Here is a 19,760-nt window from a genome sequence, read left to right on the forward strand (position 1 = left end):
CGGAAGCTAAGCAGGGTCGGGCCTGGTTAGTACTTGGATGGGAGACCGCCTGGGAATACCAGGTGCTGTAAGCTTTTTACTTCCAGCAAACTTTTTGGTATTTTTTCTGGCCTCGGAGCAGCCCCTTTTGGACGGATTTGCATTCTTTCACAACCTTTTTGCAAAACAAATAATCGAAGAAATACGCACATATTAAACCCCTGTTGTTTTATAAATGGCTACCCCTCTTGGCAAACAGTGGCGTTGCAACTTCCGCGGTGTTGATTATAAATACTGAAAATTCACCCTCTTCTTTTGCCTACGGCCATACTACCCTGAACGCAACCACTTGCAGGTGTGTGATTGCGAGTAGACGGCTGCAGTAGGGAGAGAAAGGCTCTCCCCATTCTTTGTTTTTCTTACTTTGAAGGTTTATTTGAAAGTTTAAGTACTTTGATTTGTCTACTTTTTTCGTTTTTTGCGTCCCCAGCGGACTTGGTGTCTGTCTGGGGAGCCTTTTTGGGTTCTCTCCTTTTTTGAGAGGACAATGGACGGACAGCGTGGCGTCAATCAAGGAGTGGAGGCGAGCAGCCGAGTTGTAGATCTGCCTCCGGGGACTGATAGAAGGAATGAGGTGGCACTCGACAATGAGAAACCAACAACGTCGAAGAACTACGCTACAAACAAGGTATTTAAAAAGTCAAAAATTGTGAATGAAATCGGACTGGACACAAAGGAAAGGAGCATGGACAATGATTCTAACAAAGTAGCTCGATGTGAAGAGAAAGAAAGTGAGGCGGATGAGAATAATATGAACGGATCAATTAATAAAACAACGGATCTGTTTGAGCAAGGACGGAATAATGATGCAGATAAAATGGACGATGGACTGGACGCGAGAAGAAGGAAGGAACATAACATACGTGATAAAGAAAAGAAGAATAACCAAGAAGAAAAAAAAGATATGGGGAATGTGAAAAGACTAAGACAAAGAAAATATTTGAGGGAACTAACAATGCTTTTAGAAACAGAGGGGAGTCAGAACATAGCACCAATTGACTTAATTAAGGAAATTGAGAGGATGGTGGGTGCAGGGAAACTACTCGGACTACGGCCTAAGCAAAATAATCAATATGAAGCAACGCTGGAAAACGAGGAGGCGTGCGAAGCTTTAGATGGAGGTCTTTTATACAAGGGAAATTTAATCCGGACAAAAAGACTTTAAGTGAACGAAATCATGGTCTCCTTTTTGCAACTGCCCCTGTTCATACCGGATGAAGAGGTGCTGGAGAAGCTACAGAGGTGGGGAGTGGACCCTGTCCTTCCATTGAGGCGGCGCTTCTACCCGGGCACATCCGTAGAAGACGGAACGAGGTTCATCAAAGCTAAATTCCCCAAGGATGTGGCCTCCCTGCCGTACTCCACCAGGTTCGAGACTCCGGACGGTCCCCTGTACTGCCGGGTGATTCACGACCGGCAGGTGAAAATCTGCCGGTTGTGCATGAACCCTGGTCACGTGCTGCGGGAGTGTCCGGAGTTCACGTGCAGGGAGTGCTTGCGGCAGGGTCACTACGCCCGGGAGTGCGACGCTCTAAAATGCCCAGACTGCTGCCGTGCACTCGCACGCTGCACTTGTGTTTCCTCTGCCGAGAAAGAGGGAGAAGTAAACGAGTCAGAGATAAACATGGAGACATCAAAGGAGGGGGATGAGGGTCCCTCCCAGGAGCCGGCACCTGTAGAAGATCCCCCCTGTGCCCAACCCCCTGGACAACAGGCCTCAGAGCGCGAGGACTCAGGCATGGACATCGAAATTTTAACCGGAGCGGTTGAGACCGAGGCGGTGGGGGAGAGGGAGCAGAGAGAAGAGGAGACCCAGATGCACATGGAACTAATTAAAGAAGAACCATTGGATGAAGTTAAAAAAGGTAACTGTGACGTTTTAAACAAGTTGGGCAATTTTATGAGCAAGAGGAAAAGGTTAAAACCAAGTATTGACACGGACAAGGTATTACAAGCACGGGAGAGAAGAAGAAAGGCAAAACAAACAGAAATAACTGGAGGGAGATATGAGGTTTTACAGGATGATGGTGGCACATGATATATTTTTGGTTTTTATGTTTTGTCTGACTTGGATTATTTACTGCTACTTATTTAGTTCAATGGGGTGGAATTTTATTTCAATAAACATGAGGGGAGGGGCGAATCCCGAAAAATTACAGAAGTTAATCAGAGAGACTGAGAAAAATGATATTATTTTATTGCAAGAAACGAACTGGACAAGTGTGATAGCGGAGGATTTTAGAAAACGATGGGATGGGGAGGTTTTATTTAATAATTGTGAGGGAAGAGGTAGAGGAGTGGCTTTTTTAATTAAAAGGAATATGGTTGAGGAAGTAACAGAAATATATAATGATAAAAAAGGAAAAATACTAACTATAAGTGTTGGAGAAGGTAATGAGAAAATGAATGTTTGTAACATACATGCACCGAATGAAGAGAAAGAGAAAGTTGAATTTTTTATGAAATTAAAAGTTCTAATCGAGGCTTGGGGGGAAACTGTGGTTGCTGGGGATTTTAATATAGCACTACAGAAAGAAGATGTGGCAGATAATATGGTTTTTAGAGCAGAAAGGGGAAGAAAGGAACTAATACAGGTAATGGAAGAACTCGATTTAATAGAAGTATGGAGAGAAAGGAATAAAGGAGTTAGAAAGTTTAGCAGAAGACAAATTGTTTTAGATGAAATTAAGCAAAGCAGAATTGATATTGTTTTGGCAAAAAGTAGTTTTATGGAGAATTTTAAAAGTATTTACTACAGAAGATGTAACTTTAGTGATCATGACTTTATTGTTTTTAATATAGATCTGAATAAAATAGAGAAGGGGCCGGGGGTATGGATTTTAAATACAAAAGTTTTAAAAGACAATTTTTATCAAATGGAAATAGAAAATATAATTGTGAACAGCATAAAGAACATGACAAAGTATGAAAGTAACTTGGGAATATGGTGGGACAATCTAAAGTATGATATTAAAAGACATTCGATTTTGTTTTGTAAAAAACTGAGAAGACAGGAAAGGGAGAAAGAAGAAAAGTTACGAAAAGAACTAGAAGAGGAACTAAAACAAAGTGATGGGAAAAATGAAAACACGAATAAAATTATGGGGATAGAAGATGAACTTAAAAAAATAGAAGAAGAGAAATTCCAGGGAGCTATGATAAGAAGTAGAGCGAAATATATGATTGAAGGCGAACGATGCACAAAGTTCTTTTTTGAACTAGAAAAAAACAGACAGAAAACGGAAGAAATTAAATGTATTAAAAATGGAGATGGAAAGAGATTGACAGATAAGGACAATATTTTAAAGGAAATAAAAAGATTCTATACCAACTTATTTTCAAAACAAGGTGTGGAAGAGGGTGCAAAAGATTTTTTATTGAATAATATTAAGAGTAAAGTAAGTAAGGAAGATAAAACAATGTGCAATAGAGACATCAATAGTGAAGAAATAGAGAGAGCCATAGATGAGATGAAAAACGGCAGGAGTCCTGGTCTGGATGGCTTACCATGTGAATTTTACAAGGTTTTTAAAGGTTCTCTTGTTCCTGTTTTAAGACAAATGTATGAAGAAGTGTGGAAAGGAGGGGCTCTCAGCTCAAGGATGTCAAGAGGTTTAATTAAAATTATATATAAAAAGAAAGGGGACAGGGAAGAGCTGCAGAATTTTAGACCCATAAGCCTTTTAAATTGTGACTACAAGATTTTGGCGAAGATAATGGCAAACAGACTGAAGCGGGTCTTACCAACAGTCATCCAAACTAACCAGGCTTATGCGGTAATAGGCAGAGACATCTCAGACATAGTTAATGGTGTGAGGGACAAAGTCTGGTACATGGAGAAGGCAGGAGTCAGTGGCTTTTTAATTAATGCAGACTTAGAAAAAGCGTTTGATAGGGTAGAGCACGATTTTCTATTTGCGGTTTTAGAAAGATTTGATTTTGGAGAAAACATAATCCGGTGTCTGAGATGTCTCTACGCTGATGCCAAGAGTTGTGTCAAATGCAATGGTTTTTTAACAGATTTTATTCCTTTAACCAGGTCAATAAGACAGGGCTGTCCACTGTCAGCAATACTTTACTCTTTGGTTGCAGAACCTTTAGGACTTGCGGTCAATGCTGACAATGGAATAAAAGGGGTAAAGATTGAAGGTTTTAAGAATTTTAACACAGAAACCAAAATTTATCAATATGCAGATGACACAACCCTAATTTTAAAAGACGAGCACAGCATTTTTAAAGCGTTGGATGCCATAGAAATATACAGCCGGGGTTCAGGAGCTCGGATGAATGTTGGCAAAACTGAGATTTTAAAATTAGGAAAGCAAACCGCCTTGTCAAGGACACTGCCTTTTAAAGAAGTAAAAGATAACCTTAAAATTCTGGGGGTGAGAGTAGGGCCAAATGAAAAAGAAACTACGAAACTGATGTGGGAGGAGACAATCGGGAAAATAAGGAATAGATTGGCATTTTGGAAAAGGAGAAGTCTTACTCTGAAGGGAAAAATTTTAGTTGTTAATACACTGTTTTTATCCAAAATATGGAGTGTCCTTGGATCAGTGTGTTTGCCATTACCCACAGTTAAAACTCTGAAGCAGTATGTGACTGATTTTATTTGGGATGGTAAGCCAGCTAAAATAGCCTATGAGACTCTGATTGGAAGGGTGGAGGAGGGCGGTCTGGGATTGCTCGATCCATCCATAAGACTGAAGGCTTTAAGAATAAAAACTGTTAAAAATTTTATGAGGGAGGGAGACAAAGAATCGACAAGAATTCTGGAATACTTTTTAGACAAAACTTTTAAAATGGGGCCTTCAGCCTTGTGGATGAAAACAAAAGAATATATGACAAACGGCATCCCAGACTTTTATAAGGGAGTTTTAAGGGCTTGGAGTGATTTTATAGGACATGTAGTTTTTAAACCGGAGGGAAAGGAAGAAATTTTAAATCAACCCTTGTTCTTAAATCCGAATTTACGAATTGGAGGAGGGAACTTTTACAAGCACTGGTTTGACGCAGGATTCCGAAAAATCAGAGATCTTTTGTACGAGGTCAGACCGGGATTCTTGCCATTTCAGGCTTTCATTGACGAGATTGGTGCAACAGTAGACGAATGTAATGAAGAAAAAATCAGGAATGAGTACATGACAATAAAAAAAGCAGTTCCTAAAGAATGGTGGAAAATTATAGAAAGAAATGAAAAGAAACAAGAGGAAGGTCCAATGAGAATAGAGATGAAGGACACAGGGACACCTTTTAGTGCTCTTGTTTTAAAAGACTTCTATTCTGTTTTTAGAGAAATGGCTTTTATACAACCGAGAGCAAATTCTTATTGGGAAAAGATGTTTGTAGATTTTAACACAAAAGATGTGTGGAGAAACATCAGAACCGGTTTGAAATGCCCTTCGTTAGAAAATTTTGATTTCCTTTTAGCCCACAACTGTGTTTTTAATGAAATGAGACTTTTTAAGATGGGACTTGCGAGGGATGAAACATGCAAAATATGCAAGAAGGAGAAAGAGGGCTTAAAGCATATGTTCTTTAACTGTGAAGAACTGGAAAAACTGACCGCAGTGCTTAAGGAAATGACGAAAGGTTTTGGACAGAATGAGCAGTATGTTGATGAAAATTGGGAGAAGATGTTTTTATTTGGGATGATACAAGGTAAAAAAGGAAAAAATAACCAGGCACTCAATATAGTTTTGTCAGTGGCTAGGCATACAGTGTGGGTAAGAAGAACGGTTTTGAAGAATAAAGGACGGAAACTGGATATATGGAAACTGTTTGAAAGCAAATTGAAAAGAATAATGGAAGCACTGTATGTCTATTTTAATAATAACGGAAGTTTGGAGGTTTTTAACAAAATATTTGTTCTTACTAATCCTTTTGTGCAAATAACTTGGGAGGGTGTAAGAATAAGTTTACCAGATGTGATGTAATCTACGTGCCTGTTTGTGTTTTAGCTCTATTACAATCTTTGAAGATGTATTTTACAAGTTGTTTATGGTCACTGCACAAAAAGTACTTTATGAATTATGCGACACAGTGTGCTCTGAATTTACACATAATTTGTTTTAACATTAATGCACGAATGTTGTTGTACGAGTGTTAGATGACCACGTTTTGTGTTTTTGAAAGCTATGAAGATGTACTGAGCAAAATGATGTAAATTATGGATTGTAAAATTGTTTTTGGATAAGCTCTATCAATAAAAGTCAAAAAAAAAAAAAAAAAAAAAAAAATCTCGTCCGATCTCGGAAGCTAAGCAGGGTCGGGCCCGGTTAGTACTTGGATGGGAGACCGCCTGGGAATACCAGGTGCTGTAAGCTTTTTACTTCCAGCAAGCTTTTTGGTATTTTTTCTGGCCTCGGAGCAGCCCCTTTTGGACGGATTTGCATTCTTTCACAACCTTTTTGCAAAACAAATAAATGAAGAATTACACACATATTAAACCCCTATTGTTTTATAAATGGCTACCCCTCTTGGCACACAGTGGCGTTGCAACTTCCGTGGTGTGATTATAAATACTGAAAATTCTCCTTATTCTTTCGCTTACGGCCATACTACCCTGAACACTCCCGATCTCGTCCGATCTCGGAAGCTAAGCAGGGTCGGGCCTGGTTAGTACTTGGATGGGAGACCGCCTGGGAATACCAGGTGCTGTAAGCTTTTTACTTCCAGCAAACTTTTTGGTATTTTTTCTGGCCTCGGAGCAGCCCCTTTTGGACGGATTTGCATTCTTTCACAACCTGTTTGCAAAACAAATAAATGAAGAATTACGCACATATTAAACCCCTGTTGTTCTATAAATGGCTACCCCTCTTGGCAAACAGTGGAGTTGCAACTTCCGCGGTGTTGATTATAAATACTGAAAATTCACCCTCTTCTTTCGCTTACGGCCATACTACCCTGAACACGCCCGATCTCGTCCGATCTCGGAAGCTAAGCAGGGTCGGGCCCGGTTAGTACTTGGATGGGAGACCGCCTGGGAATACCAGGTGCTGTAAGCTTTTTACTTCCAGCAAGCTTTTTGGTATTTTTTCTGGCCTCGGAGCAGCCCCTTTTGGACGGATTTGCATTCTTTCACAACCTTTTTGCAAAACAAATAAATGAAGAATTACACACATATTAAACCACTGTTGTTTTATAATTTGCTACCCCTCTTGGCACACAGTGGAGTTGCAACTTCCGCGGTGTTGATTATAAATACTGAAAATCCACCTTCTTCTTTCGCTTACGGCCATACTACCCTGAACACGCCCGATCTCGTCCGATCTCGGTAGCTAAGCAGGGTCGGGCCTGGTTAGTACTTGGATGGGAGACCGCCTGGGAATACCAGGTGCTGTAAGCTTTTTACTTCCAGCAAACTTTTTGGTATTTTTTCTGGCCTCGGAGCAGCCCCTTTTGGACGGATTTGCATTCTTTCACAACCTGTTTGCAAAACAAATAAATGAAGAATTACACATATTATTATTATTATTATTATTATTATTAAACCCCTGTTGTTCTATAAATGGCTACCCCTCTTGGCAAACAGTGGAGTTGCAACTTCCGCGGTGTTGATTATAAATACTAAAAATTCTCCGTCTACTTTCGCTTACGGCCATACTACCCTGAACACGCCCGATCTCGTCCGATCTCGGAAGCTAAGCAGGGTCGGGCCTGGTTAGTACTTGGATGGGAGACCGCCTGGGAATACCAGGTGCTGTAAGCTTTTTACTTCCAGCAAACTTTTTAGTAGTTTTTCTGGCCTCGGAGCAGCCCCTTTTGGACGGATTTGCATTCTTTCACAACCGGTTTGCAAAACATATAAATGAAGAATTACACACATATTAAACCCCTGTTGTTTTATAATTGGCTACCCCTCTTGGCAAACAGTGGCGCTGCAACTTCCGCGGTGTTGATTATAAATACTAAAAATTCTCCGTCTACTTTCGCTTACGGCCATACTACCCTGAACACGCCCGATCTCGTCCGATCTCGGAAGCTAAGCAGGGTCGGGCCTGGTTAGTACTTGGATGGGAGACCGCCTGGGAATACCAGGTGCTGTAAGCTTTTTACTTCCAGCAAACTTTTTAGTAGTTTTTCTGGCCTCGGAGCAGCCCCTTTTGGACGGATACAGCATTCTTTCACAACCGGTTTGCAAAACAAATAAATGAAGAATTACGCCCATATTAAACCCCTGTTGTTTTATAATTGGCTACCCCTCTTGGCAAACAGTGGCGCTGCAACTTCCGCAGTGTTGATTATAAATACTGAAAATTCTCCCTCTTCTTTCGCTTACGGCCATACTACCCTGAACACGCCCGATCTCTGACCGATCTCGGAAGCTAAGCAGGGTCGGGCCTGGTTAGTACTTGGATGGGAGACCGCCTGGGAATACCAGGTGCTGTAAGCTTTTTACTTCCAGCAAACTTTTTGGTATTTTTTCTGGCCTCGGAGCAGCCCCTTTTGGACGGATTTGCATTCTTTCACAACCTTTTTGCAAAACAAATAAATGAAGAATTACACACATATTAAACCCCTGTTGTTTTATAATTGGCTACCCCTCTTGGCAAACAGTGGCGCTGCAACTTCCGCAGTGTTGAATATAAATACTGGAAATTCTCCCTCTTATTTCGCTTACGGCCATACTACCCTGAACACGCCCGATCTCGTCCGATCTCAGAAGCTAAGCAGGGTCGAGCCTGGTTAGTACTTGGATGGGAGACAGCCTGGGAATACCAGGTGCTGTAAGCTTTTTACTTCCAGCAAAGTTTTTGGGTTTTTTTCTGGCCTCGGAGCAGCCCCTTTTGGATGGATACAGCATTCTTTCACAACCTTTTTGCAAAACAAATAAATGAAGAATTACACTCATATTAAACCACTGTTGTTTTATAATTTGCTACCCCTCTTGGCACACAGTGGCGTTGCAACTTCCGTGGTGTAATTATAAATACTAAAAATTCTCCCTCTTCTTTCGCTTACGGCCATACTACCCCGAACACGCCCGATCTCGTCCGATCTCGGAAGCTAAGCAGGGTCGGGCCTGGTTAGTACTTGGATGGGAGACCGCCTGGGAATACCAGGTGCGGTAAGCTTTTTACTTCCAGCAAACTTTTTGGTATTTTTTCTGGCCTCGGAGCAGCCCCTTTTGGACGGATTTGCATTCTTTCACAACCTGTTTGCAAAACAAATAAATGAAGAATTACACACATATTAAACCCCTGTTGTTCTATAAATGGCTACCCCTCTTGGCAAACAGTGGAGTTGCAACTTCCGCGGTGTTGATTATAGATACTGAAAATTCACCCTCTTCTTTCGCTTACGGCCATACTACCCTGAACACGCCCGATCTCGGAAGCTAAGCAGGGTCGGGCCTGGTTAGTACTTGGATGGGAGACCGCCTGGGAATACCAGGTGCTGTAAGCTTTTTACTTCCAGCAAACTTTTTGGTATTTTTTCTGGCCTCGGAGCAGCCCCTTTTGGGCGGATTTGCATTCTTTCACAACCTGTTTGCAAAACAAATAAATGAAGAATTACGCACATATTAAACCCCTGTTGTTCTATAAATGGCTACCCCTCATGCCAAACAGTGGAGTTGCAACTTCCGCGGTGTTGATTATAAATACTGAAAATTCACCCTCTTCTTTCGCTTACGGCCATACTACCCTGAACAGGCCCGATCTCGTCCGATCTCGGAAACTAAGCAGGGTCGGGCCTGGTTAGTACTTGGATGGGAGACCGCCTGGGAATACCAGGTGCTGTAAGCTTTTTACTTCCAGCAAAGACACTGCTGATAAACAAGAGGAGAAGAGGGATGAATTCACTGTTCCGCCTCCAGTTTCTATGGGAAAATGGACCAACAAGGAAAGGGTTCTCATCTTCTCATCGAGAGGTGTTGACTACAGAACGCGACATTTGATGCAAGACATGAGGAGCATCATGCCACATTCAAAAGCAGATACCAAAATGGACAGAAAAGACAAGTTATTTGTGATCAATGAGGTATGTGAGATGAAGAACTGCAATAAGTGCCTATTTTTTGAAGCCAAGAAGAAACAAGATCTCTACATGTGGATATCAAATACTCCTAACGGGCCATCTGCCAAATTCCTGGTTCAGAATATTCACACTCTGGCTGAGCTCAAGATGACTGGGAATTGCCTGAAAGGTTCCAGACCGCTTCTGTCCTTCGATCCTACATTCGACAAGGAGCCTCATTACGCATTACTGAAAGAGCTTTTTATACAGACGTTTTCTACGCCACATTATCACCCAAAAAGCCAACCCTTTGTAGACCATGTCTTCACCTTCACTATTGTGGACGAAAGGATTTGGTTCAGAAACTACCAGATCATTGAGGAGGATGCAGCGCTCGTGGAAATCGGACCACGCTTCGTTTTAAACCTCATAAAAATGTTTCAAGGAAGCTTCGGGGGACCAACGCTTTATGAAAACCCAAACTTCAAGTCGCCAAATAGGCACCGGCGCGAGCTCCGCATAGCAGCAGCGGCCCGTGTGCGTGAGAGGCAGGTCGTGAAGGAGATGCAGAAGATGAAGAAGGCCGAGATCAAGCCAGAGATTGTCAGCGATGTGACCGACAGCGTCTTCGATACGCCGGCACCTGAGAAACCGGTCGTGATTGAGACAGAGCCGCCCGAACGCGTTTCAACAACTAAAAAGAAGGGCAAAATGTTTAAAAGGAACCGGATGCAGAAGGCCCGCCTGTAAATGGACGGACTGTTAAGTGACAGGGAGAGAGTTGAAAGTACATTTATTAACTTCATGTTTTTTTTAGTGTGTGCAACATATCAAGTTGCTTTTTGTCATGTTTCGAACGAAGCTTCATTTCTGCTTTTGATGTTTTGTACATTTTCAGACCAAAAAAAAGTACTGGCATAAAAATCTTAAACCTTTGGGTGAAAGTCAGTTTCAAGTAAAAAAATCTCGTCCGATCTCGGAAGCTAAGCAGGGTCGGGCCTGGTTAGTACTTGGATGGGAGACCGCCTGGGAATACCAGGTGCTGTAAGCTTTTTACTTCCAGCAAACTTTTTGGTATTTTTTCTGGCCTCGGAGAAGCCCCTTTTGGACGGATTTGCATTCTTTCACAACCTGTTTGCAAAACAAATAAATGAAGAATTACGCACATATTAAACCCCTGTTGTTCTATAAATGGCTACCCCTCATGCCAAACAGTGGAGTTGCAACTTCCGCGGTGTTGATTATAAATACTGAAAATTCACCCTCTTCTTTCGCTTACGGCCTTACTACCCTGAACACGCCCGATCTCGTCCGATCTCGGAAACTAAGCAGGGTCGGGCCTGGTTAGTACTTGGATGGGAGACCGCCTGGGAATACCAGGTGCTGTAAGCTTTTTACTTCCAGCAAGCTTTTTGGTATTTTTTCTGGCCTCGGAGCAGCCCCTTTTGGACGGATTTGCATTCTTTCACAACCTTTTTGCAAAACAAATAAATGAAGAAATACGCACATATTAAACCATTGTTGTTTTAAAATTTGCTACCCCTCTTGGCAAACAGTGGGGTTGCAACTTCCGCGGTGTTGATTATAAATACTGAAAATTCACCCTCTTCTCTCGCTTACGGCCATACTACCCTGAACCCGCCCGATCTCGTCCGATCTCGGAAGCTATGCAGGGTCGGGCCTGGTTAGTACTTGGATGGGAGACCGCCTGGGAATACCAGGTGCTGTAAGCTTTTTACTTCCAGCAAACTTTTTGGTATTTTTTCTGGCCTCGGAGCAGCCCCTTTTGGACGGATTTGCATTCTTTCACAACCTTTTTGCAAAACAGATAAATGAAGAATTACACACATATTAAACCACTGTTGTTTTATAATTTGCTACCCCTCTTGGCACACAGTGGCGTTGCAACTTCCGTGGTGTAATTATAAATACTAAAAATTCTCCCTCTTCTTTCGCTTACGGCCATACTACCCTGAACACGCCCGATCTCGTCCGATCTCGGAAGCTAAGCAGGGTCGGGCCTGGTTAGTACTTGGATGGGAGACCGCCTGGGAATACCAGGTGCTGTAAGCTTTTTACTTCCAGCAAGCTTTTTGGTATTTTTTCTGGCCTCGGAGCAGCCCCATTTGGACGGATTTGCATTACTTCACAACCTGTTTGCAAAACAAATAAATGAAGAATTACACACATATTAAACCCCTGTTGTTTTATAAATTGTTACCCCTCTTGGCAAACAGTGGCGTTGCAACTTCCGCGGTGTTGATTATAAATACTGAAAATTCACCTCATTCGCTTACGGCCATACTACCCTGAACACGCCCACTTCCTGGTTTGTGTTTGTGAGTTGACGGCTGCAGTAGGGAGAGAAAGGCTCTCCCCATTCTTTGTTGGTTTTCTTATTTATTTGAAGGTTTATTTAAAAGTGTAAGTGCTTTATTTTCGTTTTTGCGTCCCCAGCAGACTTAGTTTCTGTCTGGGGAGCCTCTTTTTGGTTCTTTCTTTTTTGAACGAACAATGGACGGACCGCATGGCATCGAGCTTGGAGTGGAAGCGGACAAGCGTGTTGTGGATTTGCCCCCAGGAACGGATGGATGTAGTGAAGTGAAACTGGACAATGGAAAACCGACAACGACAATGGACTGTGATTCAAACAAGGTATTTAAAAAGTTGCTAATTATGAATGAAACCGGACTGGATACAAGGAAAAAGAGTATGGACAATGATTTCAACAAGGTAGCTCGGCATGGAGGGAAAGAAAGTGAGGCGGATGGAAATAATATGAATGGATTAATTAACAAAACAACTGAAATGATTGTACAAGGACAGAATAATGATGCGGATAAAATGAACAATGGATTGGACATGAGGAGAAAGAAGGAATATAACATGCGTGATAGAGAAAAGAGAAATAAGCAAGAAACAAAAAAAGATATGGAGAATGTGAAAGGGCTAAGACAAAGAAAATATTTGAAAGAACTGACGATGCTTTTGGAAACAGAGGAGATTGAAAACATAACACCAGTTGACTTGATTAAAGGAATCGAGAAGACGGTGGGTGCGGGGAAGCTACTGGTACTACGGTCTACACAAAACAAACAATATCAAGCGACGTTGGAAAATGAGGAGGCATGTGAAATTTTAGATGGGGGCCTCTTATGCAAAGGGGTTCTAATCCAGACTAAAAGACTACAAGTGAACGAGGTTATGGTCTCCTTCCTACAACTGGCCCCATTCATAACCGATGAAGAGGTGTTGGAAAAGCTGCGGAGGTGGAGAGTGGACCCTGTCCTCCCATTGAGGCGGCGCTTCTACCCGGGCACGTCCGTTGAAGATGGGACAAGATTCATCAAAGTAAAATTCCCGAAAGATGTAGCCTCCCTGCCGTATTCCACCAGGTTCGAGACTCCGGACGGTCCCCAGTACTGCCGGGTGATTCACGACCGGCAGGTGAAAATCTGCCGGTTGTGCATGAACCCTGGTCACGTGCTGCGGGAGTGTCCGGAGTTTACATGCAGGGAGTGCTTACAGCAGGGTCACTATGCCCGGGAATGCGTCGCTCCCAGATGCCCTGATTGCTCCTGTGCATTCATACACTGTACATGCGTTTCTTCTGCTGAGGGAGAGGGAGAAGTAAGCAAGTTGGAGATTAACATGGTAGCATCAGAGGCGGGGGATGAGGGTCCCTCCCAGGAACCGACGCATGAAGAGGATCCCCCCTGTGCTCAGCCCCCCAGACAACAAGACTCAGAGAGCGAGGACTCAGACATGGACATTGGGATTTTAACTGGAACAATTGAAGCTGAAACAATGGAGGAGGAGGAGCAGAGGGAGGAGGAGACCCGGACACACAAGGAACTTAATAAAGAAGAATCGTTGGATAAAGATGGACAAGGTAACTGTGACGTTTTAAACAAGTTGGGCAATTTTATGAGCAAAAGGAAAAGGTTAAAACCAAGTATTGACACGGACAAGGTATTACAAGCACAGGAGAGAAGAAGAAAGGCAAAACAAATAGAAATAAATGGAGGGAGATATGAGGTTTTACAGGATGATGGTGGTACATAGTAATGGTTGGTTTTATGTTTCTTAAATATTTTGTTGGCTTGAATTATTTATTGCCATTTATTATTTTAATGGGGTGGAATTTTATTTCAATAAACATGAGGGGAGGGGCGAATCCCGAAAAATTACAGAAGTTAATCAGAGAGACTGAGAAAAATGATATTATTTTATTGCAAGAAACGAACTGGACGAGTGTGATAGCGGAAGATTTTAGAAAACGATGGGATGGGGAGGTTTTATTTAATAATTGTGAGGGAAGAGGTAGAGGAGTGGCTTTTTTAATTAAAAGGAATATGGTTGAGGAAGTAACAGAAATATATAATGATAAAAAAGGAAAAATACTAACTATAAGTGTTGGAGAAGGTAATGAGAAAATGAATGTTTGTAACATACATGCACCGAATGAAGAGAAAGAGAAAGTTGAATTTTTTAAGAAATTAAAAGTTCTAATCGAGGCTTGGGGGGAAACTGTGGTTGCTGGGGATTTTAATATAGCACTACAGAAAGAAGATGTGGCAGATAATATGGTTTTTAGAGCAGAAAGGGGAAGAAAGGAACTAATACAGGTAATGGAAGAACTCGATTTAATAGATGTATGGAGAGAAAGGAATAAAGGAGTTAGAAAGTTTAGCAGAAGACAAATTGTTTTAGATGAAATTAAGCAAAGCAGAATTGATATTGTTTTGGCAAAAAGTAGTTTTATGGAGAATTTTAAAAGTATTTACTACAGAAGATGTAATTTTAGTGATCATGACTTTATTGTTTTTAATATAGATCTGAATAAAATAGAGAAGGGGCCGGGGGTATGGATTTTAAATACAAAAGTCTTAAAAGACAATTTTTATCAAATGGAAATAGAAAATATAATTGTAAACAGCATAAAGAACATGACAAAGTATGAAAGTAACTTGGGAATATGGTGGGACAATCTAAAGTATGATATTAAAAGACATTCGATTTTGTTTTGTAAAAAACTGAGAAGACAGGAAAGGGGGAGAGAAGAAAAGTTACGAAAAGAACTAGAAGAGGAACTAAAACAAAGTGATGGGAAAAATGAAAACACGAATAAAATTATGGAGATAGAAGATGAACTTAAAAAAATAGAAGAAGAGAAATTCCAGGGTGCTATGATAAGAAGTAGAGCGAAATATATGATTGAAGGCGAACGATGCACAAAGTTCTTTTTTGAACTAGAAAAAAACAGACAGAAAACGGAAGAAATTAAATGTATTAAAAATGGAGAAGGAAAGAGATTGACAGATAAGGACAATATTTTAAAGGAAATAAAAAGATTCTATACCAACTTATTTTCAAAACAAGGTGTGGAAGAGGGTGCAAAAGATTTTTTATTGAATAATATTAAGAGTAAAGTAAGTAAGGAAGATAAAACAATGTGCAATAAAGACATCAATAGTGAAGAAATAGAGAGAGCCATAGATGAGATGAAAAACGGCAGGAGTCCTGGTCTGGATGGCTTACCATGTGAATTTTACAAGGTTTTTAAAGGTTCTCTTGTTCCTGTTTTAAGACAAATGTATGAAGAAGTGTGGAAAGGAGGGGCTCTCAGCTCAAGGATGTCAAGAGGTTTAATTAAAATTATATATAAAAAGAAAGGGGACAGGGAAGAGCTGCAGAATTTTAGACCCATAAGCCTTTTAAATTGTGACTACAAGATTTTGGCGAAGATAATGGCAAACAGACTGAAGCGGGTCTTACCAACAGTCATCCAAACTAACCAGGCTTATGCGGTAATAGGCAGAGACATCTCAGACACAGTTAATGGTGTGAGGGACAAAGTCTGGTACATGGAGAAGGCAGGAGTCAGTGGCTTTTTAATTAATGCAGACTTAGAAAAAGCGTTTGATAGGGTAGAGCACGATTTTCTATTTGCGGTTTTAGAAAGATTTGATTTTGGAGAAAACATAATCCGGTGTCTGAGATGTCTCTACGCTGATGCCAAGAGTTGTGTCAAATGCAATGGTTTTTTAACAGATTTTATTCCTTTAACCAGGTCAATAAGACAGGGCTGTCCACTGTCAGCAATACTTTATTCTTTGGTTGCAGAACCTTTAGGACTTGCGATCAATGCTGACAATGGAATAAAAGGGGTAAAGATTGAAGGTTTTAAGAATTTTAACACAGAAACCAAAATTTATCAATATGCAGATGACGCAACCCTAATTTTAAAAGATGAGCACAGCATTTTTAAAGCGTTGGATGCCATAGAAATATACAGCCGGGGTTCAGGAGCTCGGATGAATGTTGGCAAAACTGAGATTTTAAAATTAGGAAAGCAAACCGCCTTGTCAAGGACACTGCCTTTTAAAGAAGTAAAAGATAACCTTAAAATTCTGGGGGTGAGAATAGGGCCAAATGAAAAAGAAATTACGAAACTGATGTGGGAGGAGACAATCGGGAAAATAAGAAATAGATTGGCTTTTTGGAAAAGGAGAAGTCTTACTCTGAAGGGAAAAATTTTAGTTGTTAATACACTGTTTTTATCCAAAATATGGAGTGTCCTTGGATCAGTGTGTTTGCCATTACCCACAGTTAAAACTCTGAAGCAGTATGTGACTGATTTTATTTGGGATGGTAAGCCAGCTAAAATAGCCTATGAGACTCTGATTGGAAGGGTGGAGGAGGGCGGTCTGGGATTGCTCGATCCATCCATAAGACTGAAGGCTTTAAGAATAAAAACTGTTAAAAATTTCATGAGGGAGGGAGACAAAGAATCGACACGAATTCTGGAATACTTTTTAGACAAAACTTTTAAAATGGGGCCTTCAGCCTTGTGGATGAAAACAAAAGAATATATGACAAACGGCATCCCAGACTTTTATAGGGAAGTTTTAAGGGCTTCGAGTGATTTTATAGGACATGTAGTTTTTAAACCGGAGGGAAAGGAAGAAATTTTAAATCAACCCTTGTTCTTAAATCCGAATTTACGAATTGGAGGAGGGAACTTTTACAAGCACTGGTTTGACGCAGGATTCCGAAAAATCAGAGATCTTTTGTACGAGGTCAGACCGGGATTCTTGCCATTTCAGGCTTTCATTGACGAGATTGGTGCAACAGTAGACGAATGTAATGAAGAAAAAATCAGGAATGAGTACATGACAATAAAAAAAGCAGTTCCTAAAGAATGGTGGACAATTATAGAAAGAAATGAAAAGAAACAAGAGGAAGGTCCAATGAGAATAGAGATGAAGGACACAGGGACACCTTTTAGTGCTCTTGTTTTAAAAGATTTCTATTCTGTTTTTAGAGGAATGGCTTTTATACAACCGAGAGCAAATTCTTATTGGGAAAAGATGTTTGTAGATTTTAACACAAAAGATGTGTGGAGAAACATCAGAACTGGTTTGAAATGCCCTTCGTTAGAAAATTTTGATTTCCTTTTAGCCCACAACTGTGTTTTTAATGAAATGAGACTTTTTAAGATGGGACTTGCGAGGGATGAAACATGCAAAATATGCAAGAAGGAGAAAGAGGGCTTAAAGCATATGTTCTTTAACTGTGAAGAACTGAAAAAACTGACCGCAGTGCTTAAGGAAATGACGAAAGGTTTTGGACAGAATGAGCAGTATGTTGATGAAAATTGGGAGAAGATGTTTTTATTTGGGATGATACAAGGTAAAAAAGGAAAAAATAACCAGGCACTCAATATAGTTTTGTCAGTGGCTAGGCATACAGTGTGGGTAAGAAGAACGGTTTTGAAGAATAAAGGACGGAAACTGGATATATGCAAACTGTTTGAAAGCAAATTGAAAAGAATAATGGAAGCACTGTATGTCTATTTTAATAATAACGGAAGTTTAGAGGTTTTTAACAAAATATTTGTTCTTACTAATCCTTTTGTGCAAATAACTTGGGAGGGTGTAAGAATAAGTTTACCAGATGTGATGTAATCGACGTGCCTGTTTGTGTTTTAGCTCTATTACAATCTTTGAAGATGTATTTTACAAGTTGTTTATGGTCACTGCACAAAAAGTACTTTATGAATTATGCGACACAGTGTGCTCTGAATTTACACATAATTTTTTTTAACATTAATGCACGAATGTTGTTGTACGAGTGTTAGATGACCACGTTTTGTGTTTTTGAAAGCTATGAAGATGTACTGAGCAAAATGATGTAAATTATGGATTGTAAAATTGTTTTTGGATAAGCTCTATCAATAAAAGTCAAAAAAAAAAAAAAAAAATCTCGTCCGATCTCGGAAGCTAAGCAGGGTCGGGCCTGGTTAGTACTTGGATGTGAGACCGCCTGGGAATACCAGGTGCTGTAAGCTTTTTACTTCCAGCAAAGTTTTTGGTATTTTTTCTGGCCTCGGAGCAGCCCCTTTTGGACGGATTTGCATTCTTTCACAACCTGTTTGCAAAACAAATAAATGAAGAATTACACACATATTAAACCCCTGTTGTTTTATAAATGGCTACCCCTCTTGGCAAACAGTGGCGTTGCAATTTCCGCGGTGTTGATTATAAATACTGAAAATTCTCCGCCTTCTTTCGCTTACGGCCATACTACCCTGAACACGCCCGATCTCGTCCGATCTCGGAAGCTAAGCAGGGTCGGGCCTGGTTAGTACTTGGATGGGAGACCGCCTGGGAATACCAGGTGCTGTAAGCTTTTTACTTCCAGCAAAGTTTTTGGTATTTTTTCTGGCCTCGGAGCATCCCCTTTTGGACGGATTTGCATTCTTTCACAACCTGTTTGCAAAACAAATAAATGAAGAAATACGCACATATTAAACCCCTGTTGTTTTATAAATGGCTACCCCTCTTGGCACACAGTGGCGTTGCAAATTCCGCGGTGTTGATGTTGTGGTAAATACACTTGCAAATGTAGAATAGACTTGCATACATGTAGAAATTTAGAAAGACTTGCTTACAGTAGTGGGAAACGGTCGGGTAGACATCCTTGAAGATACTCTTGGCAGACATTAAGTTTCCTTGAAGATAGCGTGCAAGGGACGGGACGCTCTGTACTTGATACGTGATACAGGACCGCCTTTTGGGGTGTACTCAATCGAAGCCTAATCGTCACTACCAGCTTTGAATACATTGTCATGTTCCTAGCTCTGTGAGATCTTTATTGACGCATCAATAAAGTGACATCTCCCTCCATAACGAAGCTGGCTCCTGTCTATTTCTTTTATCCACTTATGAGAAGACTTTCTCTCGATTATCGGACCTCCAATTTCTACAACATTTGGCGCCGCAACGTGGACTGGCACTAATTAAGTAAAAAAGAAAAGGGAAAAGACTTCTCAGTGGAACGGTCTCGAATGAGCGGTTGAGGTAAGGAAGATTTTTTTTTTCTCTCCTTACTTCGGTTTGCTTGTCGAGATTCGTGGGAGGACAGGAGCCTTGATTATAAATACTGAAAATTCACCCTCTTCTTTCGCTTACGGCCATACTACCCTGAACATGCCCGATCTCGGAAGCTAAGCAGGGTCAGGCCTGGTTAGTACTTGGATGGGAGACCGCCTGGGAATACCAGGTGCTGTAAGCTTTTTACTTCCAGCAAAGTTTTTGGTATTTTTTCTGGCCTCGGAGCAGCCCCTTTTGGACGGATTTGCATTCTTTCACAACCTGTTTGCAAAACAAATAAATGAAGAATTACACACATATTAAACCCCTGTTGTTTTATAAATGGCTACCCCTCTTGGCAAACAGTGGCGTTGCAACTTCCGC

At 40.9% G+C, this 19,760-nt stretch overlaps 12 non-coding genes and 4 pseudogenes across 12 annotated transcripts; all 16 read left to right on the forward strand.

Moving 5' to 3' along the window:
* The first annotated feature begins 1,216 nt into the window (after window positions 1–1,216).
* LOC148375200 (ribosome biogenesis protein BRX1 homolog pseudogene) lies at window positions 1,217–10,934 on the forward strand (annotated as a pseudogene).
* Window positions 6,587–6,705, forward strand: LOC148375201 (5S ribosomal RNA). Its single transcript, XR_015849361.1, has one exon. It is a non-coding gene; the product is annotated as a 5S ribosomal RNA (ribosomal RNA).
* LOC148375202 (5S ribosomal RNA) lies at window positions 6,928–7,046 on the forward strand. The gene has a single exon (XR_015849411.1). It is a non-coding gene; the product is annotated as a 5S ribosomal RNA (ribosomal RNA).
* On the forward strand, window positions 7,269–7,387 carry LOC148375203 (5S ribosomal RNA). The gene has a single exon (XR_015847311.1). It is a non-coding gene; the product is annotated as a 5S ribosomal RNA (ribosomal RNA).
* LOC148375204 (5S ribosomal RNA) lies at window positions 7,632–7,750 on the forward strand. The gene has a single exon (XR_015848234.1). It is a non-coding gene; the product is annotated as a 5S ribosomal RNA (ribosomal RNA).
* LOC148375205 (5S ribosomal RNA) lies at window positions 7,973–8,091 on the forward strand. The gene has a single exon (XR_015848243.1). It is a non-coding gene; the product is annotated as a 5S ribosomal RNA (ribosomal RNA).
* On the forward strand, window positions 8,315–8,434 carry LOC148375206 (5S ribosomal RNA). Its single transcript, XR_015847838.1, has one exon. It is a non-coding gene; the product is annotated as a 5S ribosomal RNA (ribosomal RNA).
* On the forward strand, window positions 8,657–8,775 carry LOC148375207 (5S ribosomal RNA; annotated as a pseudogene).
* Window positions 8,998–9,116, forward strand: LOC148375208 (5S ribosomal RNA). The gene has a single exon (XR_015847986.1). It is a non-coding gene; the product is annotated as a 5S ribosomal RNA (ribosomal RNA).
* On the forward strand, window positions 9,339–9,447 carry LOC148375209 (5S ribosomal RNA; annotated as a pseudogene).
* LOC148375210 (5S ribosomal RNA) lies at window positions 9,670–9,788 on the forward strand. The gene has a single exon (XR_015847789.1). It is a non-coding gene; the product is annotated as a 5S ribosomal RNA (ribosomal RNA).
* A 338-nt stretch (window positions 10,935–11,272) lies between the features above and the next one.
* On the forward strand, window positions 11,273–11,391 carry LOC148375211 (5S ribosomal RNA). Its single transcript, XR_015847962.1, has one exon. It is a non-coding gene; the product is annotated as a 5S ribosomal RNA (ribosomal RNA).
* A 222-nt stretch (window positions 11,392–11,613) lies between these two features.
* On the forward strand, window positions 11,614–11,732 carry LOC148375212 (5S ribosomal RNA). Its single transcript, XR_015847939.1, has one exon. It is a non-coding gene; the product is annotated as a 5S ribosomal RNA (ribosomal RNA).
* Window positions 11,733–11,953: 221 nt separating this feature from the next.
* Window positions 11,954–12,072, forward strand: LOC148375213 (5S ribosomal RNA). The gene has a single exon (XR_015848250.1). It is a non-coding gene; the product is annotated as a 5S ribosomal RNA (ribosomal RNA).
* A 6,502-nt stretch (window positions 12,073–18,574) lies between these two features.
* LOC148375214 (5S ribosomal RNA) lies at window positions 18,575–18,693 on the forward strand. Its single transcript, XR_015848259.1, has one exon. It is a non-coding gene; the product is annotated as a 5S ribosomal RNA (ribosomal RNA).
* Window positions 18,694–19,469: 776 nt separating this feature from the next.
* Window positions 19,470–19,578, forward strand: LOC148375215 (5S ribosomal RNA; annotated as a pseudogene).
* Window positions 19,579–19,760: the final 182 nt, after the last annotated feature.

The sequence above is a fragment of the Urocampus carinirostris genome, chromosome 1, assembly GCF_059441175.1.
Source record: "Urocampus carinirostris isolate Australia breed hairy pipefish chromosome 1, RoL_Ucar_1.0, whole genome shotgun sequence".
Lineage (NCBI taxonomy): Eukaryota > Metazoa > Chordata > Actinopteri > Syngnathiformes > Syngnathidae > Urocampus > Urocampus carinirostris.